This window comes from Paramisgurnus dabryanus, chromosome 19, assembly GCF_030506205.2.
Source record: "Paramisgurnus dabryanus chromosome 19, PD_genome_1.1, whole genome shotgun sequence".
Lineage (NCBI taxonomy): Eukaryota > Metazoa > Chordata > Actinopteri > Cypriniformes > Cobitidae > Paramisgurnus > Paramisgurnus dabryanus.
The window spans coordinates 7,765,767-7,788,300 of NC_133355.1; the positions used below are offsets into that span (position 1 = coordinate 7,765,767).

General features: G+C 45.0%; 1 protein-coding gene and 1 long non-coding RNA gene across 7 annotated transcripts in view; both read left to right on the forward strand.

The window, feature by feature from the left end:
• LOC135776640 (nuclear GTPase SLIP-GC-like) overlaps positions 1 to 22,534 on the forward strand; it is a 166,387-nt gene that overhangs the window by 40,433 nt on the left and 103,420 nt on the right. The window lies entirely within an intron of this gene.
• LOC135776655 (uncharacterized) lies at positions 16,839 to 21,942 on the forward strand. 6 transcript variants are annotated; one of them, XR_010544158.2, is made up of 7 exons: positions 16,839 to 17,375; positions 18,105 to 18,146; positions 18,699 to 18,927; positions 20,037 to 20,109; positions 20,212 to 20,566; positions 20,669 to 20,827; positions 21,426 to 21,942. It is a non-coding gene; the product is annotated as an uncharacterized lncRNA (long non-coding RNA). The 6 variants fall into 6 exon arrangements; XR_012335470.1 differs by lacking the exon at positions 18,699 to 18,927 and having other exon boundaries at positions 16,839 to 17,131; positions 17,226 to 17,375; XR_012335469.1 differs by lacking the exon at positions 18,699 to 18,927 and having other exon boundaries at positions 16,857 to 16,896; positions 17,057 to 17,375.

Consider the following 22,534-nt stretch of genomic DNA (forward strand, 5'->3'; position numbering starts at 1 on the left):
AAAAATCTTAAAAATATATGTGTTGGTTCAGACGACGCCATAAATCCAGGATAAATATCGCATGGCTTTTACCAGATGGACGGCGCTAATACAGGAAAAATGTTTTAACTTCTTCTACTCTGAGGCTATTTTGGGGATTTTCGCCTGGATTTGGCCTACCCAATTTCAAAAGCTTCTCATACGTGCAGAGGTTTACATACAAAAGTTTGGTATCATTTTACAGGAAACCCTTTGAAATGACAGAAAACACTGTTGAAAGTGCTAAACATGGTTATATTTGTTGTCAGTCCTCTAATAAACACAAAAATAAATAGGCACTTTTTGATGTTTTTTTTTTCTAAAGTCTTTCTTTGAAAGTGTATAACTTTGGGTGCTCCAGCAACCTGCAGACAGTTTTGTTTGATTCCAATTACAGAGGAAAAAGGAATTTTTTCTCTATCATAATCTATGCAAAAGTTATTTTACTCCAACTGAAGGGAGGACTAATACCCTTTTTGTATACAATTTCTGCCTAAAAATATTTGAAGTGTCCTCATAACCACATACAGTGGAATAAATGTAATATCTTTATATCATTTTACAGAAAACCCTTAAAGTTACATAAAAAGCTGCTGTGTGTGACAAATATTGTTCCCTTTCAATACGGTTCACTTTGCATTGTGTCAGTTGCTGAAGCTATGGGGGGAAACTCCTGTTTACTCCGCGATTGAAGCCTATTGGTTAACGTCTGTAGAAATACAGACCAATGACATTTGAGCGCGGCGTGGCACACGTCCTTATATAAGCCCTGGATCAAGCGTCAAGAGCTCATTAATTTTCTCCTTCAGCGCGAATCTCTCGCTGCTCCTAAGAAGAAGACGCCTTAGGGGCCAGTCACACCAAAAGCGTTTATGGCAGTTGCAGGTGCCTTTTCTGAATGATATTCTATGGGCAGGGCGCGTTTGCGCGCTGTATATGCGCGCCGAGCGCCTTGCGGTTTTCTGCCGCCTGCCGCGCACGCGTTTTTGAAGGAGCGCTGAGAGCGGAGAAGCGCCCGACGTCATTCGCGTCTTTGCATTGTCCAATCGAATGAGGGGAGAGGCGGGCCTTACGTTGTGGTGAGGGAAGTTTACAGCTGCTTTGAAGAACCGGACTACACTCGCTCACTCTCTCCCTCAAACAAGGTTAGAGCAAGCGCCCTCTTTTTAAAGTTTCTGCTAATATGACAGTTAACAGCAAAAGAGCGCTCACGCTTCAATATTTGATTGACAAGACAGCTGACTCGGTGGTTGCTTAGCAATATGAAAAGCCGTGTCGCACTGCTCTTTTTTTAAAAAAGGCAGTGCGTCGCGCCTTGCGTTTGCAAGCGTTTAAAGCGCTTTTGGTGTGACTGGCCCCTTACTCGCTGTCGACACAAGCCCTGCAGTGGAATCCAGGCCTAGCGTCTTCCCCTGCCGTTTTCCGTCTGAGAACCGAAGATAGCAAAATCCAGGTCTAGCGTCTTCCCCTGCCGCTTTCTGGCTGAGAACCGAAAATAGCCTTCGCTTGCCTTGGTACGAGCCCTGTGCAGCGGACACATGCCTGACGAGGTCTCCCCTGCGGCCGCCCGGTAAGATCAATATTTTTAATATAAAGCTATAGCTAAAAGAGCAGGTGCAGCGTCCAGCACAGCGGCTCGAGTGAGCCTCTCTGCTATGAATTTCTCCTGAGCGCGTCGCCGGTCTGGGACCTCCCACGCCGAGACCGCTCTTATATGCACGGTTATCCTAGAGTTAGCACGTTGTCTTACGGCTCCTTGCCTCTAAGTGCAGCTGTCTAGTGTTCAGCGAATACAAAGCTTCATGCCCCTCCCCTCCTGGAGCGGCGCAATCTCATTCGTCTTCAACACGCTGCTATTGGAGCACTAAGAACACTTATTATAAGAGCCTAACCGGCCTGAGTCTGTCTCACTTCGGTAGAGCTCACTATGTTTGTCTGTCCTGTCATTTCTCACTGGCTTAGACGGAATCAGAGGCAGGCCCGAACACCTCCCCTTATTCAGTCCCGTCCTATATCTGTGCGCTGAATATTGGTACATTTCTTATATATCCCGTTTTTTCTGCCCTTTTTAATAAACAACAAAACTGCGGGCCTCACGGCAGACTTCCTCTCTGCGTGATGGGTCCAGTCTGACATCAAACCACCTAGACATACTGCTCTGCTCTGTGAGCCGCTCTGGTCACCATCACTACAGAGGCTCGTGCACCTGAACGTCCGAGCTCTGGTCTTACTCGCAGCATAGCTGCGTCGACAGAGAACAGACTGTCTGGGAGAGGAAGGGTTAAATCGCGCCTCGGCTGGACTGCCCTGAAATGTTTTTTTGTGTGCTCTGTTTATCCAGAAACATTCACATGTAATACTGTCGGTTATGAAACCTTACTGTAGTGGCGAACGGTATTTAATTCCTCTCTAAGAGCAATTTCCGTGCTTACTATACTGTGTATTGAAACCCCAAGGCTGTACGGTGTCTCTAAACACTTTTTTGCTTTACCGACAAGCAGTCAATATACACACACATGGCCCACCATCCATAGTTGTATCGACGCTCGCCGAAAAACCCCGGTTTGGCGATCCATTCCCAGGACACCGGATTCTAAACAATAATTCAGACGCTTTCTTGCTGAAATTTACTCGCAGCCCACCTCAGTTTTTCCGCTACGATACTGACGGGGCAAGCGAGCAGGCTGTTATTTTCTCTTACTAGAGAGACGGCAGCCTCAGACCTTTTCATGGCTCCAAGCGTTTGAATCGCGCCCTCTCCGGACGGCCACTCAAAAGCTTACAGCCAAGCGGTTTATGATGTTTTTCGGCCATATGGCTAGTTTATATCAGTGGATCCGAAGACGCTCACACCTCTGCTCCGCTCCAATACTCGGAGAAATTAAGGGTAATATCAACCTCAAGTGAGCTTGCTACCCGCCACAATGAGTTTCGTTTATGATGCTCGGAAAGCGAGCTTAACACCAGAGCGCGCTCACAGTCAGACGCGCGGCATCTCGTCTAAGACGGGCTCACATACCCCCATAGCGAGTCCCAGAAAGCTGAATATCGTGGCATTCTGTTCATAAGACCACTTCAGTTTAACTAAGCAAAGGTCCCACCCCGAGCTGACACTTATGCTTTGAGTTACACACGGCTGCATGAAGTGCTATCGTTACGAGCTCGCCCAGCATCTGCTGTGGGTTGGACATGCGGTCGAGCCAACTACGGTGGTTTTCATTATTCACCGAGCCAGGCTGAGATCTCGCCCCTGTACAAGCTGACGAGTCATCTCCTTTATAAGCTATGTTCAATCAGAGTGATACGCATCTCGTGCTTAAACTACCAAGGTGCAGACATATTCCCCCGTTACGACGGGTGTGTGGAGATTGCATCCGTGAGACACGACCTACATGCCTTATGACACGATGACACGAGCTGCTAGGACTTTCACGAGGCGTCTTTATGCAAAGTTTATCTATCCTTGTCCGGTGACGGCGAAAAGTCTTAAACCCCACAAATTGTGGTGTGGAACACTTTTCTCATCACTACAGAGGCTCGTGCACGGTGGCTCTCTTCCTCTACGCTAATATCTATGTGGCGGCGGTAACAGCGAACCACGCTTTTACGAACGACCATTCATTATTCACAAGCCTGTCATTTCTCAGATGCGGATGGTTCCCAAGGCGCAGCACTCTGGAACTGTCCAAGGTCCTGAATGACAGATACGTCTGACATGCATCAGACGATCAGCTGTTCATCTGCTTTACAGATCACTCACTAGCGCACCTGTCAACATCATCATCATCAATTTTATAGCTTCAACATGCCTGCCTTGCGCACTACTGGGGTTTGTTGCATTAAAAGGTGCGCCCGTAAGCTCACCTGTATGCACGATAGGGTTTTAATTATATGCGTCCACCGTGCGCTTAGAGAAGCTCACTTATGCACGCTATAACATTTCGGTATACACTACAGATGCGCTTGGAGAAGCTCACCTGTATACACGGCTGTGTTATCCATTTGTGACACATACACACTGTGGTTGTTCATCTGTGTTCACGGTGTGTTGGATACCCACCGTTATGTTCATCAATCATATCTGTACACATTCACGGCGCGTTCGGTGCACTGATTTATCTATACGCATTCACGGTGCACTGAAGGGTTCACCCGTGTGCACACAATTTATTGTCAGTACACATTTACGGCGCGCTTGGGAAGCTCACCGACCTGTGCACTATAATATTACCTACTGTATATGCATCCCCGATGCGCTCAAGGGCTCATCTGGGTTCCCACTATTGTGGTATCTGTATAATCCCACACTAGGAACCGTTCTGCCGCATATTATAGTCAGATCAGCCGTTCGTGAGCTTCGGGGATCACTCACTAAGTATGCCAGTTACTAACAGTGGCTATTTAGATGGATTGTTGAAGCCATCGCACTGGCTCACGCCTTCCTCAATGAGCTATGATGCTAGCCCACTCTGCGCGAAGTTGGCTTCATCATGGGCTTGGTTTACAGGAGTATCTATTCTTGATATCTGCAACATGGCCGGCTGGTCCTCGCCGTCTACGTTTGTCAGATTTTACAGCTTAGACGTCCCTGCCCTACAAGCGCAGGTTCTCTCGGCTTAACCATGCACGCTCATGTGTTTTATGTGTACATCGGGGTGCGCTCAGCGAGCTCACCAACGTGACTCTGGACTTACTTAATTCTCGCACACCCGCTGCATGCTCTCTGATCTTGCCGTCTTGTGCTATGTTATGTGCTTCTCGGTGCGTTTAAAACCCCACCGTATGCGCGTTAACATTTTATATGGTGCTTACACTTTGCCTAAAAGCTGTGAATATGCTGGATAAAGGGCCACATACAGTGTCTCTCCGGTAAGGCACTTCAGTCCGTTGTGTATGCACGGCGTGATGGGATTACGTTCCCCCATAGCGTCAGCAAACTGACGCAATGCGAAGTGAACCGTATTGAAAGGGAACGCTTAGGTTACTCACGTAACCCCGGTTCCCTGAAATAACGGGAACGAGCATTGCGTAGTTGGCCATGCTACAAACGCCTATGCAGCGAGCTTCATTCGGCTACTGGCTTCAGTCGAATGCAAGTGAGTTATGGCGCTTTTTTTCGGACTATTATAGGGCATAGTCCCGCCCCTTTCGCGGGCTCGAACGCCATAGGTCTGTAATTTTTACAGACGTTATCCATTATGCTTCAATCACGGAGTAAACAGGAGTTTCCCCCATAGCGTCAGCAACTGACGAAATGCTCCTTCCCGTTATTTCAGGGAACAGAGGTTACGTGAGTAACCCAAGCGTTTTTTACATTTTTTATTTTCGTTTTATTGCAGAATCTGTTAGTTGAGATCACGAAGAAGCCTCTCCATGTTTGAGATAGCAATTTTTTTATATTTAACTCGTTTTTTAAAAAAGTTGCCAGCCAGCGCCAGCGTTTTTCCATGATTTTCACCAAAGTTTAATGCCTTCCAGAAAATGTTCTTCTTTAAATATATAAACATACAATATACCAAATGAAGGAACAGACCCTCTGCTTTCAAACAAAAAAAAACGTTTCATCCTACCTTAAGTGGTTCTTTTGTACTCAGCTTTTGAATATGGGTAGGTTTCTGCAAAATCACCACATTTTGAGCAAAAAGCAGAGATAATTCCATTTTTGTGACGGACTTTTCATAGAGATCCCATTAAGAGCGTTCTTTAAAACAGACACGGACATGCAGCCGCTTGCCATAGGGCAATACTTCCGTTTAAAAAGTTGCGGAAGGGCGCCACCTTGTGGATAATAGCGGTATTGCGGAAATATGGAAATACTCGTCATTGGCGGGGAAGCGTTTTCTCTTAATTTACAAGATATCTCGTCAATGGCGGTGAAAGAGTTAACACTCTGGGGTCGACTGTGGGCGCTGCAAACTCTTTATTTTTCATTCACTCCGCAAAGAGACTTAGATAACTCTGCTGATTTTGGACATACAGATATGATTTATACATCATTTAAAACGTTAAAGTGTCTAGTTCTTTTCTGTCCACTCCCAATAAAAACAGAATGTTGTGCTTTTCGCATAATTAAGAAAATAAACATGATGCACTTTTTGTTCTCTCTCCCTCAGTGAAGTCCTTTCAGAGACGCGTCAGAAAAATTAACTGTAACTTAACGAATATATGTCATAGAAACAAAAGATAAATGTCTACATAATGCTTGGAAGTCAGCTTTTAAATGATGTAAGTGAGATCGAAAACAGATATTGTCATTCGGAGTAAACTGTATGAGAAGGAGGAGAAGTACCGTCTTTCTCTTGTTACCTGTTTATCTGTAATGAGATGAGATCGCCACACCCCCGCGTCATTGAAGTGAACGAGCAGAGACATCCATATGCATAACTCGTGCCTCCTGCAGTCAATGGATACGCAATTCACAATCCAGTCTCTCCATTCCTTGTTGTTTCATCCGAATGCACCAACCATGACATCTAAATCCTTATTTACTTGGGAATGTGTGCCGGTATCTCCAGACGCGAGTGTTTTTTTTGTTCTTCCGTCAAACATTTCATGCGATGCGAGCGCACATACGCAAACGAGTCAGGCTTTTTGGTATTCTTATAAAAAACACCATTGCAAACAGTACAATCCTTATTCAGTTGCGTCTAGGCGCTTATCTCCGCATAGCAAGTTTATTAAACACAGGATCACTCGTGTGTGCACACATACTGCTTTCATGTTCAACACGTGAGGGAGTAATGGCGGCGGCTGTAAACAAACATTGATAGGTTTATCACGCTTGCCCCTTATTGTGTTTCTACTATAACGATTACAAAAACACAAATAAAGGCTAATTCACATTGCACAGACAAATGCTGACAGACGCTGACAGACGCGTCTGTCGGTGTTTGTTGGACCAGTGTGATACCCCTGTCTGTGTCTGTTGGTGTTGGTCGGAGTCTGTTTTCACCCGACTGAACATAGTTTGTAGCGTCGTGGACTGTCTGAGCAGTGTGGTATACTTTTCCAACAAACGCAAACAAACTCTGACGTATCTGCGAAACGTTGCCATGACGACGAGGCAAGTCCATTGAAAAGACGGGTAGTAAAAGGGGCTGAGTGTGGCAAAGTTAAAGTAAAAATGGCAGGTTTCTGGACAAATCAGAAAGAAGAGGAGTTAGTGGATCTTTGGGAAGAGAGACCAGAGCTGTATGCAGTGGGTGTGGCCATTTACACCAACCGCAACGCAAGAGGGAATGCGTTTAGATCGATCGCTACAGCGCTTGGGGTTTCAGGTTAGTATCTATATGTTTTACCTCAATACTTTAAAACAACTTTAATATACACAATTACGAATACAATAAACTTGCCAGACAACGTTGTTAATATGATTACTCATATGTAGATATACTCAGTTGCGTTTCAATGTGCTAGTAAGCAAATAGTTACAAAGTTGTTTGGTAAACGGGCTTGCACTGAAAAAGCTACAAAGCAGTGTTAATTTCGTTGACGAAGACGATGACGAAAAATATTCGTCAACGAACCTTTTCACGGACGAAAACTAAATAAAAACTAAATAAAATCATATATGATGACGAAGACTGTAACGAAATATAACTGACACTTTAGTCAACGAATAAAAATAAGACGAAAATGTTAGGGAGGGACGAATGGAGAAGAGATCCAATCAGAGCTACTCATTTTGTGGGACAGTTGGGAAGAAATCCAATCAGAGCGAATCTTTGAGGGTAGGTTGATCTATGCAGCAGCAGGTAGCAGAGGCATTTTAAAAAGCCGCGGCAAAGTTCGTTTTCACAACAGGTTGTTTACATTATATTTAGTTGTACAGTCTTAGTTACCCAGCTTTGGCTGATTTCAGTTGACTTCGCTCGTTAGCAACATGCTAACGTTTTGCGGTGCACCCGGTCCGAACACATGTCTCATTAACAACAAAAATGTCAGAGCTAGCGTCTAATCTGGTCACACTACAAATATGACAAGACGACAGCATGCGAAGGTAAACATACACGCTAAGGTTATTTTATCAGATAAACGTCTCGGTTACGGATGTAACCCTCGTTCACTGAAGGAGGGAACGGAGACGTCACGTCGTGACCGACGAATTGGGAACTCGCTTAGAGAGACCAATCTGCTTCGTTTACTACTAAAACGCCAATGAACTTGGCATTGAGATATTTGCATAATGCTGGCGCCGCCCCGCCAGGTGCCTTTATAAGCAGCAGGTGCAAATAGGGAAATTAGCTTCTTTTCGCTGAGAAAGCCGGGAGAAAGTGACCAGTCGATAAACAGCAGGGAGCAGCCCTGTGGCGACGGGACGTGACGTCTCCGTTCCCTCCTTCAGGGAACGAGGGTTACATCCGTAACCGAGACGTTCCCTTTCAGTCGGTCACTACGACGTCACGTCGTGACCGACGAATTGGGAATCCCTACCAAAACGCCACTGAGGGCTGACCTCTTCCAGTGTCTGCGTAAAGCCCTCCGGTTCCACTTAAGGAGAAGGAGAATTAGGTTTTAAGGCAGAAGGCCGGGCACTAGATGTTCCTTTAACCCCACAGTAGTGCCAGCGACTGGGAAGCGCCCTATCTGAGCGGTATAGGGACGCTGCGGAACCCACCACCCCATTAAGGGCTATTGGTGGGCGAAAGTCAACCGTAGTTGAGGTAAAAATGACAGCCGTGGCTGTGTAAGCAAAGCAGAGCTCTGCTAAGGGAAACGTGGGCTGGTAGGATTAACCCCACGGAATAATACTCACAAAGGAACCCGTTGGGACACAATGTGGAGCCCAAGCCAAACACGTAGGTTCGTAAGAATACAGCTAGTGAGAGGCTGACAGCCAATGCTCCGCAACAAAGGCTGCCAAGGCATCGGAGGAAGAGCAATTCAAACCATTACGCATTTTTGCTCTGATGGCCTTCCATACTGAAACTCAATTAGGAGCCTCAGTTGGAGGCTGCAAGCCGACCTGCGAGTCTGCTCTCCGTGCCCTCCCTGGTGAGGAAAGAATTACTCCCTCCGGGGGCAGCGCTTGCAAGCTCACCACCTTATCTCTGAAGGGAGTGGTGGGAACTTTGGGCACGTAGCCTGGTCTGGGTCTCAGTGAGACAGCAGGACCAAACTAAAGCACGAATCGTCAACAGAGAATGCATGTAAATCCCCTACTCTCTTAATGGAGGCCAATGCTAGCAGGGTCAGAGTTTCATTGACAAAAACTTCAGACTCGCAGACTGCAAAGGCTGAAATGGGGGACCTGAAGGGCTTCAGCACCATGGACAGGTCTCAGGAGGAATAGAGGGAGGGCGCGAGGGGTTTAGCCTGCGAGCGCCTCTTAAATGTAATAATCAAATCATGCTGGCCAACTGATCTGCCGTTAATAAGTGAGTGAGTGACGAGCAGAAATAGCGGCGATATCAACTTTAATGGCGAAGGGACAGCCTACCATCTAACCTATGTAGAAGATATAAAGCACAATGTTAATGGGCATTCTCTGGGGTCCTCGCGTTGCAAAGAGCACCAGGTGACGAAAAGGTTTCATTAAGCGCGTAAGCCCATCTGTGGACAGTGCTCGAACCGCGTCGATGGTGTTAGATACCGTTTGCGATAAATCACCTAAACCTTGCGCGCGCTCAACGACCATACATGGAGATCCCACAGGTCGGGGCGCGAGTGCCAATGTGCCCCTTCCTAAAGAAAGAAAGTCCTTCCTCAGGGGAATCCGCCAGGGAGGGCTGTCGCGAGGAGCATTAACTATGAAAAGCAATTCCCAGTCGTCCAGTACGGACGATTATTAAAAAGGCTCTCCTCGTCCTGCCTGACTTCGCACAGTGTCTGCGCGATAAAGCTCACTGAAAGGAATGCGTATTTACGCATCCCCCGCGGCCAGCTGTGTGCCAACGTATCCACGCCGAGGCTGCCCTCGGTTAGTGAATAAAAAAGGCAACAGTGGGTATCGTCCGGCGACGCAAACAGATCCATCTACGCACGACCGAACTTCTTCCAAATTAGCTGGACCGTCTGGGGGTGGAGTCGCCATTCGCCGGGGGCACAGCTCGGGAAGCGCGTCTGCCGCTGTATTGAGCGACCCGGGATGAAAATGGCACGAAGGGACCTCAGATGCTTCTGACTCCAAAGGAGGAGATGACGAGCGAGATGCGACAGGTGACGAGAGCGCAAAACCGCCTTAACGGTAAATAACGCAACAGTCGCAATGTTATCGGTGACGGCTAATACATCCTTCCCTCGCATCTCCATAGCGGAGCGTACAAGTCCCAGATATACAGCGCACCGCTCGCGGCAGTTGGGGTGCTATGCACACCCCTGAGACTGCAAGCCCGTCATACGTGGCTGATCATCCCGTGCTGAGGGCATTGCATGCTTGAGAATGCCAGGAGACCCCTCAGGGGCATATCTTCTATCGGAAATGCCGGGTCTACCACGGGGAAAAATTGAAATGACACGCAGGTGTAATGTTTACACGGTGTATGTCGGTGTGCCACGCTCTCCTCGAGACTCGATCGTAAGCCAACGCTGAAGCGGTCTCATATGAAGCAGCTCGGGCGGTGTCACAGCCGCAGCATGCTGTCATATGTCCAGGAGCTTCTGAAATTGTTTCAGAGGGACCGCGTACTTCCCTCGAATTAAACCGAGGCAAGTCAGAACTGACTAGGTTGCGCGCTCTTATAAAACACGCCAATTAGTCGATCGAGTCTTATTTCCATACTGAGAAAAAGGATCCTCTGCACGGGGCAAAGTTGCTCTTTCCCAGTCGACCTGAAGACTTAAACGAGCGAGATGCCGAAGCATTAACTCTCTGTGTTCGCGCACGTCTGCTAAGAACGGGCTATTATAAGTCGACGTACATAAAAGCAGAATGCGAACAACGCTCTCTCTCTGATATTTTAATGCCGTGACTAGCACATGGAGACACGGAGAGAGAGAGAGACAGCTCGAATGGTGTACTCAGTATTAATATGCCCACCCCATGACGCAGAGCGAAAAAACGGTCTAAAGCGAGGGGAGATGGACACATAAAGTACACGTCTTACAGGTCTAAGGCTGCAAACCGATCTGAATATTGAAATACGAGCCTCGGCGTTATCATCCAAAAAGAACACCTTCGTAGAGCCGGTGCGTAAATCAAATCGATCGTAACCCGCCGCGTATTTTGGGTACTATGAGATAAAGGCTGGAAAAACCCTATCATCATCATCTCGGTAAGAGGGACCGGCTCGAACATCCTTCGCCAACAGGATATCGACTTTTGCACGCAGTACATGTGCATCGGACGCTTTCACCACAGTGAAACGAAAGCCCGAATTTTGGGGAGTGCCGGATTCGTAACCGAGGCGGATCGTGCGTAAAACCCAACGAAACGGGCTGGGAACTGAAGCCAAGCACCCAGGCACCGTACGAGGACAAATAACGACACTACCGAAGTACCCGCGGTGGGGCAGCGAAGCGAGACAGGTGGGACTGCCGGTGCGTCTGCTGTGACAGCATAAACATCTACAGTATGTGTGTGTGACATTGACCTGAGCCCGCTGAGGGTAACGGTCATCTGGTCTCCTCTACGGAGAGCGCAGACTCCGATGAGGGTGCTGGTGGTCCGGTCTCCTCAGCGGAGAGCTCGGACTCCTCAGGTCACCCGCTGGCGATAGAGGAGAGGTAGGGGAGCTGGTGTGGACCCGCTCACGGCTCTCTCGATCCTCCGGAGACCTAGAGAGGGAAGAGGAATGCACTCTTATGTGTGGTTAAGTGGGTACGGGCCGAACAGCCGGTGGAACATATGCAAACCAAGGATTTTCCACCCGACCCTCTATCGGGGGAAGGAGCTCCATCTCCTGAAGAGTGATCCTCTGCCAATCCGGGTCGCCCTTCACTGGCCACTTAAACTCCCGAATTTCACGGGAAGCGGCTAAGCGGGCGGGGCGAGCTGCTGACGACCGGTTCCCCTGCGCTGCCGAGATGGGGTCCGAGGAGGGGAACGGAGGTGGTCGCCGCAGGACGCCGACGGCGAGAGGCAGACTGAGGAGCCGGCGTGGTGGACCAAGGGCAGCTTTCCTTCGCCGGGGCATGACCTAGGAGATCGCCTCAGTCTGCGCAGCGGAGCTGTACGACTCCACGGCCTCGCCGAAGAGGCCGGTCTGTGAGACAGGAGCATTCAAGAAGTTGTTCTCGCCTGCGTCCGTCATGTCAGCCAGACACAGCCAAAGGTGGCGATCTTGAACCACTGTGGTGGACATCGCACGACTGAAGGTCGCGGCCTCCCTCGTAAATCCTTGGTGAACCTGTAGCAACGTTATTGCGTGCAGGGCTGAAGCCGCCTCTCCGCATGCCTGACGGACAGCGCCCGTAACCGGACGACTGTCTACAAACACGGGAGGGAAGGGTTGGGTGGTCCCTCCAGGAACGCATCCCGCTCCACTGAAGGGGTCCCCGCCCTTAGCGGCTCCGTTGGTGAGGGAGGTGAGGGGTGAAAGCTGAACGGCCGGACGGCCGCAAATCACGTCAGCTCTTCGTGCCGTCGGGAAAGAAAGGCACAGGAGGAGAGGACCGAGAGGCCCGAGCAGCTCCGAAGTACCAATCATGTGGGCGGGACGGTTTGGGCGGAGAGGGGTTAACCTTTCCAACTCTACCGTCTCCGCCGCTCGAGCGGGCACGGCCGCCATCTCCGGAACGACTCTGCCTCGGAGGAAAAATGGACACCCCTCTGATGCTGCAGAAGTGACGGGACCAGAAGGAGGTCCAATGGATTCGGCAGACATCATAGAACACGACTCTGCAGTCTCCACCGGAGCCTCAACCGGCTGAGGATGAGAAGGCCGGTAGGTGGAGGACGCATCCTCCGTCCTACTCAGCGTAGTGACGCGAAGGGCGCCCTGCGAGCGCTTGACAGCCGCACCATGGCGGCGTCAGCACTGCAAAGGCGCGGACAGCGTTCCCGTAGAAACGACAGTCGTCTCCGCAATCCAAGAGGGTTATGCTCACACAGAGAGAACAGAAACTCTCCACGAACGCAGCCCCGGAGTGCTCGATGCCTGAGCACGAAGACAGCGCTCGTGACCGTCACTGGAACCCTATACTTCTCGCATCCAAGATCGCACGGGCGAAAAGTTATCCTGAAAAGGACGCTGATCTCCGCATATACGAGAGAGTGGCTGCCTTTAAAAAGACACAGAGCTCTCACGTATCACTCTTTTAGGGAAATCACTCTTTAGGTGCTCAGCTGATGATGCGCACAGGGAAGGCAACGCACACACTAAACTCAAAACAAAAAAGATGCAGAGCCGTGGATTACTGCGAGCGTCCGCTGTGTTAGTACTGCTTGTCAATCAACTTCAGCAACCATTCCCAGAAGAGCAGAGAGTAGCTTCTCAGTAGCAGATAAAGCCGGCTTTCGAAGCGAAAAAGCTTATTTCCCTATTTGCACATGCTGCTTATAAAGGCACCTGGCGGGGCGGCGCCAGCATTATGCAAATATCTCAATGCCAAGTTCATTGGCGTTTTAGTAGTAAACGAAGCAGATTGGTCTCTCTAAGCGAGTTCCCAATTCGTCGGTCACGACGTGACGTCGTAGTGACCGACTGAAAGGGAACCACCGTGTTTTCGCTAAACTTGGTATAACATAGAAACGAAAGGAATACACATCTGAACTGTATTGATTGTATTGGGTTGTCTGAATTAATACAGAGTATAAATATTCAGTGTCCTCAAATTGAATGAAATGTGTAACGTTACTATTATAGTAGATGTTGTGGTTTTACATGACTGAACAAAGTGCGTGCGTAAGTGCGTGTGTGTGTCTCTGTCTGTGTGTCTGCGTGCATGTGTGTCTCGGGAGCAGCTGGGGTTAGGTGTCTTGCTCAAGGACACCTCGACACTTGGTCAGGTGGAGCCGGGGATTGAACCACCAACCTTCCAATTTGTAGACAACCTACACGAATCACTGAATCACTGCCCGCCCAAAAAAGATATTATGGAGCATCTAACCCCACAGTTACCCTAAACCCAACTGGTTCACAATTATTTAAAACACAACACTCCAGTGACAGTATAGTCACAGGGGTATTTATAGCATAAATTGACACAAAGAAAAATAATAGTATAAAAGTATTACAAACAATTTGTATTGGAAACTGAAGCCATACGATTATTTAATATGAAGAAATCCATAAATGCAATGCAAACAGTCAAATCTCATTCAAATATAAACCAGTGCCCGGTTGCATGAAAGTCCTTAATCTAAGAAATCCCTTAAATATAAGGTTAAGGGTACCCTTAATTCAAAATGGGTTGCAAGAAAAACCCTTAAGTGAACCATAAGGTTTTTAATAAGTATTTACCCTTAAATGCTAAAGTATACCTTAAGTTCTGCTATGCGTTGCTACAAAGTCCTTAAGTCCTGTTTTCCCTTAAAAACTTAAGGGGGCCCGGTTGCATAAAGCACCTTAAGTTTTTTCCCTTAAGTATGACACTTAAGGGGTAAATTCCCCTTAACTACTATAAGATAATAATTAAAGAGTTTTGCATATAATCCCTTAAACGGTTCTCTAAGGTAAGGGTAATCGTTAAGTGTTTCATGATAGTGACCACGGTTTGTTGTTATAAAATACTATTGTTGCCATGGAGACGCAACAGAAGAAACTTAAGGGTTTTTCTGCAACACCCTTAAGTTTAAGGGTAACATAAGGGTGAACTTAAGGGAAAATTACACTTATGGTGCTTTATGCAACCGGGCCCTGTCCCTTAACGTCACACGCGATGGCTGATTTTATGGTTATTTAAGAAAATGAAGTACCAACGCGCATTTCTACTGATCGAAATAATCCCTAAGAGAAAAGTGATGCACATTTATTAGGAGAATAGCGGTTTGATCGTCTGTCAATCTAAAGTGTTTCCAGTCTGATTTACTTTTAGGTTTTATACATGCGATACATTACAGTCTGTTATTTGCGACGTTTCATTGTACACAAATCCGCCATCTGTTGAGCTGTGAGATTTTGTAACTATAGCAACCGCTTCTCCGCTGCCGTGTTTTGGCAGAGACTACCGTAAAATACTTAGTATAAAACACTTAGGTAAGGGTGACAGTTAAGACATTTGTTGCAACGCTCTTAAATAAATCCCTTACCTCAGGGATTTTTTCTCCCTCAGGGAAACCCTCACTTAAGGAGTTTCATGCAACTGGGCACAGAACATTAGAGCATGATGCAGTCTGTCACGACAGCCAACTGCGCTTCACATTCTTAAGCCCGGTATACACTGTGCGATTTTAAATAGTCCTTTAGGATTGTTGCTTGCCACACTGTGCGATCAATATCGTAGTTAAGTCCATGTCACACTATATGATTTCAGTTTCCATCAATGTCAGACTGTACGAGTTAAAAGACTTTTAAAAATCGGACGCACGCAAACAAACGTGTCCGCAGTTTTACGTCATCGATCGACGACGGCTGTGCAAACACACGCTAAAGCGAAGGCTAACAAACCGAAACAACATTTACTGTTCATTTTAATAATAAGCATAAAAAGAAGAAGGAGACGAGTACATGGCATTTGAATTTCCAGCGCGTTTTCTCTCCAGGCTGCTTCATTAATATCCTATCATGGTACAGTGGCGATGACACATACAAACACTCTTTATCTTTCAATAACTCCTCAAGTTTCTCCTCCTGCTGTATAGTCAACCTGGCTCTTTTTGACATTTGTCTGCGTTGATTTGTTGTTGACGCCGTACTAATTGCATCATCGGGTTCTGTGCTTCTATTGGTTCTTGATCTGCCGGTTGTCGTAGGAAGATGTCACACAGCAGGATTGTGTCTCAAAATTTCTGACACTGCCAGATTTTTGTCGGAGGATAATTTTGATTGCAACGGTCATTAATTGGCTGTCTGTGAACATGTCAAACTAGCGATCAAAGACGGCAGATTTTAGCCGGGGATTCCAGAAATCTTTTAGGATTTCAAAATTTGTCCCAGACAGCTAAATCGTGGCTGAAATCTCACAGTGTGCACCGGGCTTTAGCCAACGTAGTGATGCAATTGATGACAAGACACACAAAAACCAATGTTATTTCACAAAGATGATGTATAGTCACTTCTTCTGGCGGCAGGTTTTAAATTAGTGTACACCAGATCTGTGCCTGGTTGCATGAAAGTCCTTAAGCTAAGAAATACCTTAAATATAAGGTTAAGCCCAGCTAGCATGTATAATCGGCCCGAGCTCGGCTGCCCTGCGGCAGCTGCGGCTCAGACTCGGCATCGGCGTGTGTTAACCGAGCCGATTGTGCCCCGCAGCTCGCTCTGGCACATTCATTTTTGTTCTGGCTGTAAGCACTGGGCCGATTCATGTTCACCGTAACTGGTAACCCAGCTCTGGCTATATGATCTGGACCACTTTTGGAAATGACTCGGCTTATGTTAAATCAAGGATGGTTTTAATGGATGCCATTCAATGTAGGCGACTTTCTTTAACACAAATGTAGATTTTTAACTCCAACCGTTTTAGTCTGTCCATAACAAAAGACAGTAAAAAACAAAACATGGTCAGACAAATCCAAATTAAACCCTGCTGCTCGTTGATGTCCTAAGACACGAAACGATCGGTTTCTGTGAGAAACCGAACTGTATTATATAATTTATACCTCTAATACGGCGCCTTCTTCTTCTTTTGAGTTTTAATGGCGGGTTGCGAAGCAACGTCATAGTTGCATACTGCCATCTACTGTATCGGATGCACGGCTTGAGGGCTATACAGGGACACCCGAAACGTAGGTGGCGGTATGCACCTATGAAGTTGCTTCGCAACCCGCCATTAAAACTCTAAAGAAGAAGGTGCTGTGCACGGGCTCATTTGACTACGCATAGTACTGTATTAGAGGTAAAAAAAAATTATATAAATACTGTTCGGCTTCTCGCACAAACCGATCGTTTCGTTTCTTAGGATATCAATGTGTCGTCACGAGCGGCAGGGTTTAATTTGGATTTGTCTGTGCATGTTTTTACTGTCTGAGATTTTGTTACTATTCACATGCATACAGACTGAAACGGTTGGAGTTTCTACATTTGTGTTGTACTGAAGAAACAAAATCACATACATCTTGGATGGCCTCGGGGTAAGCTGATAAATACAAAAAATTCATTTTAAGATGAATCCCGTACGTTGGCGGCTGTTTTAAACTGGGTGCTCGGCTCCGACCCTTTTGCCAGTATGAAGCCGATTTCAACGGTAACTGCAGAAAGCGTCAGCACGCTCAGCTCATCACTGGAGTAACGTCTGTACAACGGGTGAGATAAAACTCAACGCCTGACTGAATCATCCATTCCCTTTTCGATCCTACGCCATACGTTAAACTTGAGGTAAGTCTTGTGTTCAGTTTCCTTAAAAAGCATCAACATTCACGCTAAGCATAGTTTCAATCGAGTTCCCGTCACATCATATATTAACTCTATTTCGAACTGTTGCTGATTACATGTTGGTTATTATTGATTCGTTCATGTTCCTTTGACATGTTCATGTACTTTTTTCCAGATGAAACAAACATAAAGAATTCATAATTCATTTAAGAATTATTAATTAGGACAACATCAAATTATTTATCATGTCTGAGAAAAGTAGTGCAAATTTTGGATAATATGAAAGTGGCTCCAACTTTTATGGCGCGAACGAAGCTAGCATTGACTAGCTGGGATGTTAAATAATGGGACGCAATTTTTATTAAATGCAATTTACGTGATTAATATTTACAAGCATAGTGTTCTTTGGAAGAAAATTAAGTGGAACAAAATGTTAGCTGGTAGTGCTGTGACAAATCGCAGTTGATCCGAACCACGGTTCGGCTCGCATGTGATTCGCGGATTAATATATACCAGTGTATGGAATGTCACAATTATAGATTTGTATGTAAACTTAAACATGTCTTGATGGACCCTAATTTATGCACTGTGCAGTTATGCTGGTAGTTGGGTAATGTCATAATGGTTATTGGGTTGGGCTTGGACTAAAAAAGGGAAATTGTAATGGTTTAGTATAATAAGACATTATGTATGGTTTTGTACAATGCTAATCTTTTTTTCTTTTTTCCTCAGGTAATCTTGCTTTTGCTGTTCTAAAATAAACACTGCTCTTAGGTAAGAATGGCTGATCAAATGCATTATTTTAAATCTAATCTGAGACACAAAGCAGTTAAATCGTTGTCTAATTTGCTGCAAGGTATTAAGAACGACAGTAAGCTTGTTGACGATGATCTGACTGATGACTGATATGTGTGATGAGATTAAAACTATGGCTGTGCAAAAAAATCGATACAGCTAACTACCATGATAGTTAGCTGTATCGATAGTGTATCGATATTTCGATCTCTACTGTCGATATTTTAAAAAACATCAAATCCCTCTGTGTGCGTCAAACGACCTCCTCGCCGCTGCTATAGTTGTCACTGTCCAGTTGTCTGCCATATACGGCCATTCGGCCAATGTCTCAGAAGTTAGAGGGAGTGAGAAAATGGCAGAAAATTTAAAAACACCTGCATCTTTCAAAGAGCTGCAGGTGTTCAGCTCTATTTTTTACATTTTTGATTGTATTGTGATACGTATCTTATCATGACCCATGTATCGTGACACGTATCGTATCGGGAGGCCCTTGCCAATACCCAGCCCTAATTAAAACAACTTTTCTTTTAGCACACCACCCATACATGGCACACAAAACAGGTCTTGTGAGGGGGCTGTGCCCACAGGTAGAAATTCTGTAGGTCCACGGGCTTCTCCCCTTTCAGCGAACATCACAGCGCTTAGTCCACCATCGTGGTCTCCAATCTCCATTACCAACAGCCTGAGTGCTACACCTACAGACACCCCAACCCATGCAGCAGCTGGCAGAAGTCAGACATCAGGCCAAACTGGATTTCAAGTAAGAAGGGCGAGATAGCCCATGGAGAGAAAAAAATCACTTTGGTATTAGGGCTGGGTATTGTTTCAGATGTCTCAAATCGATTCAGATACATTAGATCTCAAATTGATTGGATTGCGATTTTCGATTCAATGATTACATTTTCACTGGCCCCACCACAAAAAAAGTAATAAATGAATGAAATAGTTTTTGTAGTTTTTACCCATTTATTCTTGTAATAAGGTTATGACACCCAATATTTTAAATACCAGTGAAAATTAACAATTATCAATTCTATTTTTGATACTACAGCTAAAACTACTAATATAAATTTCATAGATTAAAGACAAGTTAATAGTTGTTAATAAAAATTAAATGCAAGCAATGCAATATAAGTACAATAGAACAAAGATACAAATGAAGAAATCTGTGCATTTCAGGTAGGTCTAACAGTATTTTTCAGATACAGAAATTGAAAAAGTAATCAAATGTAAAATAACACGGCATATCTTCACTAATTAGGATTAACCTTTATTTAATCTGCACAAAGTTACAAATCGTTATTCAGTGAAAAGCAGGGAGTGACTTCCTCTTTTGTAGTTTGATTAACATTTAAAAACACAGACAGGTGAAGGTTACTACCACTTTAAGACTAATGCACGGATCAAATTATGATAGGCAATGAATGCATTCCTTTTCTACTTCTTCTCATAACCGTCTGTTTACTCGCAAAGGCCGGCATTTTTTAAAAAAATGTGTGAATTTGCAAGTAGAGAACTAGAATTAATTTCGTAATTTGCACGCTGTCGCGCAGCTGTAAGCGCTTCCAGTGTGTGCTCTTCTCACATAGCGCATGCAAGTTCTCTTTCGCTTGAATGCTTAAATTGACAAGGCTTAAAAATGCGTGCAAAATGTAAACTTTTATGATCATGCAGCACTGGCCCAATCGGGACATTGACAGTTCCTTCAACCGGAATGCTTTTCAGATATAATGTAATGAAAATAAATACAGAAAAACGATGAGAATTGATATTGAATTGACCACATTTAAAAAAAAAATTTTCACTTTTTTTGCCTATTCCTATTTGGTATATGTGATGAGATTAAAACATATTTTTCTTTTCTTTTAGCACACCCCACCCTTACATGGCACACAAGTATATGACACACAACACAGGTCTTCTCAGGAGGCTGTGCCTACAGGTAGGAATTATACAAAGTGATCTCTCTCGGTTTACTCTGACATATCTACGTACAATGTTTTGCTAGTAATCTGCTATGCCTGCTTTTTCTTGTGTTCTACAGCAATAGGCTTTATGCCCAGCTGCACTACTTCCTGAACTTCTGCCAGCTCCTTGTTTCCTGTCTGCCATTATTGGACAAACTGATTAATCCAGGTGTGCCTGAGCTTAGTAGTCACAACAACAATAATCAGACACACCTGGATTTATCAGTTTGTCCAGTAATGGCAGACAGGAAACAAGGAGCTTAAAGCCTATTGCTAAGGAGATCCTCATCCAGCTCGATTTTATTAGAGAGCAGCAGTTGCAGACTTCACCCCAGACCCAACACATTTTGGGCTCCCACTTTCAACTATTGAGGAGCTACAATGTTTGTAGGAGACATTAAATAATCCAGATGAGAAGAAGAATTTGGTGAGGTAAATTATGGTTTAATCAGATCATTCCTAAAAGTCAGTCCTCATTTTCACTCATGCTATATTCCTTAAATAACTAATAAGGTACATGTCTTTTTGTTTCAGACTGTGTTTCCTGCAATGGTCGGAGACAAGACTCTTAAAGACACCGTGGGGTGGGTCCTGAAAAAAACAATGAACTCTTCGTGGTGAGACTCATCAATTGAAGTGGGGTCAACTGAACGCCTGCATTCAAAGGGCTCACTTTGAAAAGTGTGGTTTTGGGTGAGTGTCAGTGCTGGAAACGGCACTGTAGTGACATCCCAGGGCTCTACAGTGCGACTGACTCGATCAGTGGCTGGTTGCATAAACCTTTAAAACTAGTCTTAAAAGTTAGTCTTTTTTTTTTCTTCAAGACTGATCATAATTGTATTTCTATACTCAAACTCTATTTAAAACATTAACATCATAACATTATCATAAATTGAAATGCATTAATGCTACTTCTGAGCCTCATTAAACAGTCTGTAAATATAACTAAATCCCACATTTCTGTTATATGCCACCTCTGCAGTGCAAAGATGAATTGTGTTGCTACTGATTTCATTTGATTGGTAACTTATTCTTCCTGATTGCCTCTTATTATTCTAACTCAATTTATGAATTTGAAATTTAATAAGGTTAAAATTTTATAGTCAAATATCTCCTTATAATGGGAAGGTGATTTTGTCATTGATCAGAATGTGCTCCTAAATTTTTGAATGTGCTCCTAAACTAAAAAGAAATGTAAGCGTAGAGCCCTGCATCCAAAATAAGTTTTGGTGGTTTTATGAGTAACATCACATGGTCATGCTGACCTCTTCTATCTTTGTTTTTTTTTCAGATGCAGTCCGCCGGAATGCCCTGACCAAAGATAACACAGAAAAGGAGATAGAGCTCCTCATCACCAGGTGGTCGGTGCTAGCATATGACAGGGATGGTGGCCGAATCCAGACAATAGACAGACAATGAATTAAAATGTTTTAAATTTAAAAATGTTGATTTTTGGAAAATTCGTATTTGAACTGATTGTGTGTGTGTGTGTGTGCGCCTGGTAATTATCACGTTGTGTCCCCACAAAGATAGGAATACCAGTATTTTTGTGACCTTGTGTCCCCATGAGGAAACAAGCTTATAAATCAAACAAAATGATGTTTCTTGTAAATGTGAAGTAGGAGAAGGGTTTCTGTGATGGTTGGGTTTAGGGAATGGGGTAGGTAAGGGGAATAAAATATACAGTTTGTATGGTATAAAATGCATTACGTCTATGGAATGTCCCCACAAAACATGGAAACCTGTTTGTGTGTACGAGAGAGAGAGAATGTGTGTTCAAGTGAATAAAAAATGCATTAAACGTGAAATCCTTGTTCTTCCTTGTGTGTTTTATTTTCAGTTAATGTTGCATAATGGTTGCTTAGCAATTTTAGTATTAACCAATCAATAAAATCAATAAATTAAACAAGCCCAAATAAGGAACAGGATTGGAGGGGAGCTTACGTCCTCTCACTCGGGGTTCCGCAATCGGGCCGCGTTAAAACTGAGTGCTCGGCCGTGTCCTCGGGGCGCGTGAAAACCGAGCGCTCGCAGAGCAATCGGACCTAGATTCATGCCGAGGATCGGCCGAGTGTTCCAGCATTAATCGTTCCGATTTCGGCCCGCGCAATTTTTGCTAGCTGGGAGGGTACCCTTAATAAAAAATGGGTTGCGAGATAAAACCTTTAGTGTTCACTTAGGCTCATAAGGCTGTCAATAAGTATTTATCCTTAAATGCTAAAGAATAACCTTAAGTTCTGCTATGTGTTGCTACAAAGTCCTTAAGTCCCATTTTCCCTTAAAAACTTAAGGGACTATAACAGGTCTCTTGCAGTTGTTAAGCCCCTCCTGAAAAAGAGCAACCTGGATAACACCGTAAAACGATTCCTGGCAATATTTACTTTTAAGTATTTGGATCAT